Source organism: Sinocyclocheilus anshuiensis, unplaced genomic scaffold (genome assembly GCF_001515605.1).
Source record: "Sinocyclocheilus anshuiensis isolate Anshui unplaced genomic scaffold, SAMN03320099.WGS_v1.1 scaffold543, whole genome shotgun sequence".
Taxonomy (NCBI): Eukaryota; Metazoa; Chordata; class Actinopteri; order Cypriniformes; family Cyprinidae; genus Sinocyclocheilus; species Sinocyclocheilus anshuiensis.
Genome location: NW_015552590.1, coordinates 192,971 through 204,025, shown reverse-complemented (window position 1 = coordinate 204,025; position 11,055 = coordinate 192,971). Strand labels below are relative to the sequence as shown.

Sequence of the window (11,055 nt, the reverse complement as noted above, 5' to 3'; positions counted from 1 at the left end):
TGCAAATCTTCCCACATCGTGACGTAGACATGTGGGGGCATGTTAGAACGAGCCGTTTTAGGTAGGCGTGGTTGACTCTTAACTTTTATAAAGAATATCTCTTTGGATTTGAGACTTTAGATTTTGCAACTTTACAGATTTTCTTTATGCACCAAGAGCTTGTAACACTTCAAAGAGAAAGGAAAAATTGAAATCGCATCATATGACCCCTTTAAAGTGGTCTAACCTTATTCAAAGCGTTTTGGTTTGCTTTAAAATGATTTGATATAAAGCGTTTTGATTTGCTTAAAAGTGGTCTGACTTTATTTAAAGCATTTTGGTTTTCTTAAAAGTGGTTTGACTTCATTTAAATTGTTTTTGTATGCTTTAAGGTGTATCTAGTTAATCTGATTTTTTTCCTTCTGGTTCCAGATTCCTCGTGTTCGTCCTCTGAGCGACGTTGTGCAGATGGTGCCTGTATTCCTGCATCATCCTGGTGTAATCAGATCATCAATTGCGCTGACGCATCGGACGAGAAAAGCTGTAGTAAGATTAGCATGTGTAAAGGCGCTAGCACTTCTGAAGGTGTGTGTTTGTGTGTCACTTAACGTGTGAAACACTCGTCTCATTGTCCTCTCTGTTTCCAGATAGCACAGACTGCTTGGAATACTACAGATTGGGTTCTCGTGCCAGCAACAGTGAGAGGTTTCTAAGCTGCAATTCTACGTCGCTGTGTGTTCATCCCTCCTGGATCTGTGATGGAGCCAACGACTGTGGAGATTACACAGACGAAATACACTGCCACGGTAGAAATGCATTTGCATTCTCTCCCCCGGACTGTCTTTCTCTTGTTTGTTTGTGTTCAAAGTACAATGTTGTCACGTTAAGAATGGAAAATAGTACTGGGAACAAAGGGAATTTTTACAAAGTTTGCATTGCGGTGCAGTGACGGCTCACATCGCCAGAGCCTTTTATGAGGCTGTGAAATGTGGACTTTTTTGACTCAATCACACTGAGTCCTGCCAAATATTTGACAGTATTATACTTAGATATTTATGACATATGTAGAAAGCCCAGGACCTACTGAGAATATTTAGTGACTTAATAAGTCCTTGTGGCTGAGTGAAACAGAACTCTGGAAGTCGATGAGTGTGTAGAATTTTTTTGCGGAACTTTACAGTCCTGTCAGAATTTATGAGCTGTGCGCGTATAAACGTCATCGCAATGCTGTAATTAAAAGTTGGAAAGTTGGATTTGTCTTTGAAATCTGCAAGTTAGGGAATGTCAATGAAGGAATTGTGGTAGAAGCGGGTTGCTAATGATCATGTGTGAATTTTTTATTGTGACTTGTTGATGCTACAGTTTCATTCATTCATTCATTTAGTCGCTGCTAAATGACTAAATGTAAATGAAAATGTATTCACATTCTGACATAGTATATACATAAAAATACACAGAATGTGTATAAATGAAACTGTAGCATCAACAAGTCACAATTTTTTTTTTTATATATATATAATAATTTTTACACAGACCTTTTAATGATCACAATTGAATTTTAATTGTAAATGATAATTTATTAACTTAATTTATTCATTTACACAATAATAATATATAAAGTCAATGCAACATGTGGCAGATTTTTTTCAGGGTTATTAATTATCAACTGAAATAAATAAATAAATAAATCCCTATAATAATTTTGATTTGACAACAATAAAATGTTTATTTTTTTTATTTCACTACAGGTTCGATTATGACCATTTTATGTGTTGATGACAGAATATATATTCACGTGTATTTGTATCCATGTATATTTGTACGTTTATATGTTTTTCACTTTTGCTTTAATTATCATAGTTAAAAAAAGAATTGTTTTTTTAATTTTACTTTGATATTTTAAGATTTAAACTTCTTGGAAAAAAATCAAGCATAGCGTTAGTTCTGGCAGGTCACGTTAGTCAAGCTCGCATCAGCTGACTCTCAGCTGATCCCCATCAACCTATGGGAATACGACACCTATCTAAGCATTCATATATAAGGTCCCGCAGTAGTATCAGCAGTTTTCGCATTGCTCAATAGCTAATTACCCTCCTCCATCCCCAACTCCTCCTCTGTCAGTCAGGATTCAGCCTTCTGATTCTCCTTTGAATCAGACTAATTCTAAAATGTGTACATAACATTATTGAACTTTAACGATATCTGCAATACATTTATGTAGTTCTGTTCTGTTTACCCTGGGGGGGTTATCGCTGCTCTCCCTGCTCTCATCCATGCTAGCCTGCATGGATGCACAGGGAGTTCTTGCCCAGAGCGGAACCATACCGCCAATCCAAACTGTATGCTAATTGTCAGTCATCTTTGACGATAGTGGTCCTGACAGAATTATTGGTCTTGGAAAACACGGTAAAACAAAATAATATATAAAGGAAAAGTATCATATGAATGATACCATATTAAACTGTTTTCTTAGACAGTTTTAGAGTCTTTACACAGCAAAGAAAAAAAATGTTGTAATAAAAATCAATGCCTAGGGACATAAAAGTTCCTGTAAACACCCATTTATGATTTCAAAACTTCTACATAGGAACTTTCCTGGAAGTCTTGAAGGCAGAAATGCATAATACTAATGTGTGATTGTTCGCTAAAGCACTGATTCTCTGAAAATGTTTATGTCCTTTTAAAAACTCAACTGCAGAAGATTCCTCCAGAAATGAGCGCAAACCTTTAACAGAAATATGAAGAGGATTCAACTCCTGACCTCTGCTGTGGTCGCTCCTATCCTGTAGAAAACAAAAACTCAGATGTTTCCTATTCTTTTACTCAAGGAGATGCAACCTTGATACGCAAGTCAGAATCCAAACGCAAATACAAAACCACAGATAACAAATTGGATAACTGAAGCTGAGGTAGACATTTAGAGGTCATACAATTGATTTGTTTAAAGCATGTTCCGATCCTTTTTATTTTCTCAAAATAGTGGTGAACCTAGCAAACCCTTTGGTAATTGTTGAAAGTAAGAACTTCAGATGGTTTTCTACAGGTTCCTCTTAACCCTCATTTTCTTCATTTTGGCATTTCTCCCAGCTTCTTCAGTTCATACATGTGAGGACGGCCATTTTGCGTGTCCCAGTGGAAACTGCATCTCCAGCGTCTGGTTGTGCGATGGACAGAAAGACTGCGAGGACGGAGCAGATGAATTTCAATGCGGTGAGCGCCACCTTTCTACATTCTTCAACTGATCAGGCCTGCCGGACACATTGTGTGCTCTATATGTCATCCTAATGAATATATTCACGTCTGAAGACTTTATTTATCTTCAAGTCACGCACCACCATCTACATTAGAACGTAAGTGCTATTTTGCTCTATTGATCCACTTGTCACGGCTAGTATGTGGTAAGTGCTTAACGGGAGAGTTTAGCTGCTTGACATTCCTGGCTTTAGAGAGTTACAGTTACACTTTTACCTAAAAGCTACTTCAAATTCCAGACAAATTATTGTAGAAGTCTTATAAGCTCGTACTTTTATGTGATTGCATTTTATTGAAGCTCATTTCCACTTCAGGGTAAAAACAAAAAAGCTAATTATGTTCTCATAATTGCAACCTTTTCCTTATAATTGTGAGTTTATATGTCCCATTTGTGACTTTGCATTTTAAAATGTGACTTTTTCCTCGTAATTTATTTTTTAGAATTCTCGCAATGCTGCATTATATGTTGCAATGTTACTGTATTTCACATAATTATTTCTTAAAATGTATATCCCCCATGGTGACTTCATGTCTCAAAATGGGATTTTAAATCTTGCATGTGACTTTATTTCTCGTTATAGAGACTATTTTTTGGAATTGCTATTATGTCTCACAATTCTGCTTTATATTTTAATGTTTTTTCCAGAATTGGTACTATATCTCATATTATGTCTATATACTGTATCTCGCAATGCTGCTTTATATCTCGCAATGCAATATTACTTCTGTAATTATGACTTTATTGCTCACAGTTTGCAAATTTATATCTCCCATAGTGACTTTATAACTGGAAATGTAACTTTAAATCTCACAGTGTGACTTTATTTCTCGTTATAGCAACATTTTCTTTTAAAATTGCTACTATATCTTGCAGTATGACTATATATCTTGCAGTGCTGCATTATCAACTTTATTCCTCTTTATTTTTCTCAATTTGTGAATATACATCTCCTGTGGTGACTTTATATCAGAAAATGTGACTCACAATGTGTCGTTTTTTTTTGTAGAATTGCTATATCCCACAATTTGACTGTATATCTTGCAGTGCTGCTTTATATCTCGTAATGCGACTATTTCTCATAATTATGACATTATTTCTCACAATTTATGACATTATGTCTTCAGTGGTGACTTTAAGTCTCGCAATGTGACTTTATTTCTTGTTATAGCCATTCTGAATTTATAACTGAAAATGTGACTTTAAATCTCACAGTGTGACTTAATTTATTGTAGTGACATTGTCTTCTAAAATTGCTACTGTATCTGACAATATGACTATATATCTTGCAATACTGCTTTATATTTCATAATGTGACTTTATTCCTCTTTATTTTTTGCAATTTGCAAATTTAAGTCTCCCATGGTGACTTTATATCTGTCTTTATTTCTTTTTATACCAATGTTTTTTTTTCTTTGTAAAATTGCTATATCTTACAATATGACTATATATCTTGCAGTGCTTTAAATCTTGTAATGCGATCATTTCTTATTTCTTACAATTTGTGGCTTTATATATTCCACGGCGGCTTTAAGTCTCGCAATGTGACTTTATTTCTTGTCATAGTGAATTTTTTATTTTTTTTTTCCAGTATTGCTACTCTATCTCACAGTATGTCTATATATCTAGCAATTCTGCTTTATATCTCGCAATATTATTTTATTTTTTTGTGATTTTGGCTTTATTTCTCACAATTTGGGACTTATATTTCCCATGGTGACTTTAGGTCTTGCTATGTGACTTTATTTATCTTAATAGCGACTTAATTGTTACTATATCTCACAATATGTCTATATATCTCGCAATTCTGCTTTGTATCTCACAATATGACTTTATTTCTCATAATTATGACTTTATTTCTCACAATTTGCGACTTTTTATCTCCCCCCTTTTTTTAGTGTAGCTACTATATCTCGCAATTTGACTATATAATCTCACAATGCTGCTTTATATCTCACATTGCGACTGTTTCTCATAATTATGACTTTATTTCAGGATATGCTTATGGGGGATATTTAGATGAATTTCATTATATTTTTAAAGAAAGTTACTTGAACAACTGTATAACTTTAGGTGAAGGGTCATTCCAGCCACATCTTGCTATAATGTGTTGTATAATTATTAATCTTATCGACATTCATGTTTCCCTTGTGATGTACCTCTAAAGTGAGCAGAACTGTAGAGTAGGAAGTTCTAGGAAGTTCTGCTTTCCTGCTGCGACCAATCTTTGCTTTGCTTCTGTCCCGACCCCGTGCCGGGAATCCTTTTGGTTCCGCTTCAAAGCGTCTTATTCTGAGCAAGAACTCTGATCTGCGACTGAAGCTCCCGTGAATCCAGCACAACTCTGGACCGCGCAGCGACCTCGTAGTCACTGACCCAAAATCAGAAGTAATATGGATTTGTTTCCATGTCCTTGATCTTGACGAATGTGCCGGTGCTTTTTCACCTTTCATTTTGGTTATTTGTTCTTTTGAGACTTCCCCTAAGGCAGGTTTTGAAGAATGACCCTCATTTACCTATTCATCCTCTTCGCTTTTGTTGTCTTCAGCCCTTTTGGTGTCACTTTTTAAAACCTTTCTCTTGGTGACCTTGTTCTCTCTGTCCCAGCCCCCGGTGGCTTTGCAGAGATATCACAAAATCCATGGCAAACGCAAGCAAACAAACTTTCAGACTGCTGATAGGGGCATATTTGCTCGCAGCTTTCGTGGCTCGCGTGCGTATGCAAGTGGACAATTACTTTAAAAGTGCTTGCTAGCACGATCGCCTTCCAAAGTTGAATCTCTAATCCCAACAAGGGCGAAGAGGGCTTTTAGATGCCACTTTCCTCAGATATTGCACTCAATTTGGCTTTCAAACTATTGAATAATTGAAGTGTATTCACTTTCATTTTGCTTATTATAGGATATAATTCATGTCATTTCAAACCCATATGGCTTTTTCTTTCTTGGAACACAACATAACATATTTAGATTGTTTTATGTTTTATTTTGGTTGTAACAGTTTACAAATTAAATGTTCATAGTTTCCCGCCAAAATGAAAATGCTGTCATTATTCATTCACTCTCTTTTCAAACCTCTCTGACTTTTTTCTTAATTATTTCTTAATATATAATTATAAAATATTTTTTTTACATGTTTTATTTTGTTTATTATAGGGTTTATTTATTTACTTTGTAGTTTTCCTGCCAAAATAAAAATTCTGTTATTATTTATTCACCTTTATGTCTTTCCAAACCCGTATGACTTTTTCTTTCCTGGACCACAAGATAAAATGTTTACACATTTTAATGTGTTTTATTTCTATTTATCCATTTATATTTGGAAAAAGAGTAGTGTGAACATTTGTGTTCTATGAAAGAACTAAAGCCAAAGTGGTTTAAAACAACATAAATGATGAAAGAATCAACATTTTAGTTTGTACCGTTCCTTAAATGTCAGTCCTGCCTCCCGTGGGTTTATTTTCAAAGTTCAAACTTTTCCCTCTAGATTCATCGTGCCTTTGGAATCAGTTCGCCTGCTCGAAAAACAAGTGCATCGCCAAACAGTGGCTCTGTGACGGGGAGGACGACTGCGGTGACGGATTGGACGAAAGCGAGGAAATTTGCGGTAAAACACTGAAGCACGTATTTGCATTTAGGCCACACAATGAAAGACTTCCTCTGAGAGGAAGGATATAAATCAACACGAAAGAGGCGGGAAGAAAAATTGGCCTGCGGTTTCATCATAGTTGCGAATTTATGGCCACGCTGTGCTCCTAACAAATGGGCTCTGGGAAAAAAAACCCTTCAGGTTTCTCAAAGGTCAAACACAAACAGATTGTTAAACAAGTTCTCAAGACAATGCTTAAACTTTTTCAATGATTTCGAGAAAGTTTTTTTTTTTTTTTTTTAAACATGAATATTCATTAATGACATCATGCAGCATGTTGGCTTGAGATTGCGATGCTCAATCTCTTTTTTTTCTCGACAGGTTCGGCAACATGCGCCCCCGGTTTGTTCAGTTGCCCAGGATCGTACGCTTGCGTACCCAGGAACTGGTTATGTGACGGGGAGAGAGATTGTCCCGATGGTAGCGATGAACTAGCGGTAGCTGGCTGTGGTAATTTCAAACATAATATTTCCTCTCACAAAACCAGCAACTTTCTGTTCCTGTTTTCACCCCAAACTGCAGTGTGGTAACGTAATTGCTGCTTTTCGCAATAGTAATGAAGCTAGTAAATGAATGCATCAGTCAAAGGTTTGGACATATTTGACTGGATTCATGTTACTTATGTTTATGTTTAAAAGTTTAAAATTCGCAATCTGAAACAGTGAACACTGTTAACACCACTGTTGGATAATAAGGTGCCAAATTTACCCAAAATATCTTCTCTTTATCTGCTGTCCCTGAATTTTCAGAGCCACAACTAAAATAATTGGGGATTTGAGACAAGTCTCAGGTGTCTGTTATGTGCTACTCCTTTTATCCTAACACATACCTAACGTCCTGTTTGTTCCTGTTCCTCTCTTTAATAAGCTCCGAACAACACGTGCACCGAGAGCACGTTCCAGTGCCGGAACCAGAACTGCGTCCCGCGGCGTTTCGTGTGTGACCATGACGACGACTGCGGGGACGGTTCTGACGAGTCTCTGGAATGCGGTGAGCAGCTCCGGTTTCTCGATTCATTACTTTCTGTTGAAAATGACCATCTCTATGACCATCTCTTTGCGGCCTGTTTAATGGGTTGTAATTGTGTTGGCACAACATTAATTGGATGTTTTAGCGGTTGGAATGCATGCATAACTCAATGCTCCATACCTCAGATCTAAGAATAAACATGCTCATTCAGAATAATTGATGGAAATATAGGCTACTCTTCACACTTTTTATTGTTATCTATGAGGAAGGACCTCACAAACCTGTCTGGGTCGCATTTTACCACAAAATCGAAAAGAAAATCAACCAAAAAAAAACAAAACATTTTTGCATAAAGTTGCATACAAAAATAAATAAATAAATTAAAGAATATAAATGTAATTTAGAAAGGATACTCCAATAGTTATTTTTAAGTTTAAAATCAGCATAAATTTAAGTGAGTAAAGTTAAGTGAAAATGTGCTTAATTAACATTGAAATAATGCCAAAGTGCAACATTTCTATGGTCCTAAAATCTACTTTTTTGTCTTATGTAAAAGGTATTATTTTGACAATGATAATTGTGCTTTTTTTCTAATAATTGAAACTTCATATGTCCCATCTCAAAATGTGACTTTAAATCTCACAACTTGATTTTTCTCGTATATGCCACTTTTTTTTCTCATAATTTACTTCATATATCATCATTGACTTTATATATCTGTGTGACTTTTCATAATTTAGATTTTTTTTGTCATAATTGTGACTTCATATGTCCCATTTGTGACTTTATTTCTCTTCACATATTTCTCGCAATTGCGATTATTTTTTTCACAAATATATTTTTGTCTCCAGTGAGGTTTTATATCTTGCAGTGTGACTATTTCTCACAATTTGTTTCTCATTGTGACTTTATAACACAAAACGTAACTGTATTTCTCTCAATATGACTATTTTTAGCAAATGCGATTTATTTTTCTTTATTTAATAATTGCAAATGTATTGTCCTACTGGTGACTTTATATTTCAATATATGACTTTAAATCTCTCAATGCATTTCTCACAATTTAGATTTTGTTTCAGAATTATTTTTTTTTATCTTGCAGTGCGGTTTTATATCTCGCAATGTGACTGTTTCTCACAATTTGCGACTTTGTGTCCCATTTCGACTTTTTATATCACAAAATGTCATTCTTTCTTCTCGATGTATTTCTCACAATTAGTCATTTTGGCGATATGACTATATCTCGCAATGCTGTTTTGTCACGCAATGTGACTTTTATCATGATTTGTAACTTTGTCTCCCATTGTGGTTTTTTATCACAAAAAATTACTTTGTCTTGCAGAGCGAGTATTTCTCATAATTGTGACTTTTTTACTGTGACATCTCACAATTGTGAATTTATATCAGTGACTATATTTCTTGTTTAAACTCAATAATAATGGTGACTGAAATATCATGCCTACCTATTTGAAACAGTAACAGCTTGAACTTTTTGCCCCGTTGTTTAAATTATCTCCCTGTCATACTCTTTCTCTCTCTTTTTCAACAGAATATCGTTTATGCAAAGAGGAGGAGTTCCGCTGCGCAGATGGGCGGTGTTTATTGAGAGCCCAATGGGAGTGTGACGGCTTCCCCGATTGTCTGGACCAATCAGACGAGTTGCCACTCAACCCAAAGTGTTCCGCTGCAGGCGAGTCCCTCTCATGTGTCACGCATCCCATTTGACTGACAGGTCCCCAGGTTCCGTCCCATATGGGATTTGTCAGAACACCTGGTCCTCCCCGTTTGCATCCTGTACCCCTGCCAGTACCACCTGAGCTGGGCTGAGAGGGGCTGATGAAGCTGCTGTGCCTCTGTTCTTCCATTTTTGGTTTCAGGGCAAACATATGCCATTAATGTTAACAGATGCCATTACTGTTCCCAGCCAAGCTCATTAAGCAACAGTTTTATGTTTATATTTCTGGTGGGAAATTCAGTTCAGTTGTTTACAACATGTTTACAGTACAACTTAAAAATAGTAATAAGGCTCTTTTGACTTGGACCATTAAGCAACATTCTAGCAACCAACCAGAACCTAGCAAAGTGCCAAAACCACCTAGAACACCATAGCAAACATGCTAAAAAGCACTCTGAACACCCTAGCAACCACATACAGTAGCAACACATTGAAAACCACCAAGAACACCATAGCAAACGTGCTAAAAAGCTCACAGAACACCCTAGCAACCACATACAGTAACAACATATTGAAAACCACCAAGAACACCATAGTAAAGTGCCAAAACCACCTAGAACACCCTAGCAACCAAATACAGTAGCAACATATTGAAAAAACAAAGAACACCATAACAAACAGGCTGTAAAGCTCTCAGAACACCCTAGCAACCACATAGCAGCCAGAGGTAAGGCATAGAAACGTGCTACAGTCTGTCCAGAGCACCCTAGCAACCACTCGAGTTCTGTGTTTCTAATCTGATGGTTTTGTTGATTTCTGTCTCCCCTTTTTTTCCCGCTGCTCCATGTTTTAGAAAGTTTGTGCAACGGTTCGGTTTTCATGTGCGCAAACGGCCGCTGCGTCCCACTGGGGAGCGTGTGTAATCAGCACGACGACTGCGGCGACCGATCCGACGAGAGGAACTGCCACGTTAACGAGTGTTTGAACCGTAAAGTCAGCGGCTGTACCCAGGACTGTCAAGACCTAGCCGTGGGATACAAGGTGTGTATGAAGCACATTTGTCACGCTGTACAAGATTTTTATTTGTACGAATTAAGCATCTGGTTCAACTTTCGCGCTAAAGACGTCCACACATGAAACTACGACCTATGAATACAAAAGAATGTTTTTGTTTTTTAAACAAATCTTCGCTAAACATCATTAGCAGGCTTTAGCGGCTACGACAATATTGGGAAAGTCTGCGCAAACAAATCATTCGAAGTAATAATGTTTTTACATTCCACAGAGGTTTATAAAACTTAGTGCTAAATCCGTGGAGAATGTTATGATCCCATTTCCAGTCAGTTTACGTTTAACCGGTGAATGTATAAACAAGAGAGCTAAAACACGTATGCTAGCTATTCAGTGCTTGAGAAAGTCAGCTGAGGTAGTGAACAGGAAGGGATTGACATGTAAAGCAGACACACACATACACAAACAGTGTGTGTTGTTAGTGGGAAAATGACATGCACACGCACACACACACACACACATA

General features: G+C 36.6%; 1 pseudogene; it reads left to right on the top strand.

Annotated features, from left to right (window-relative positions):
- The window catches only part of LOC107665510 (low-density lipoprotein receptor-related protein 1B-like), a 312,996-nt pseudogene that overhangs the window by 219,562 nt on the left and 82,379 nt on the right, over positions 1 to 11,055 (top strand).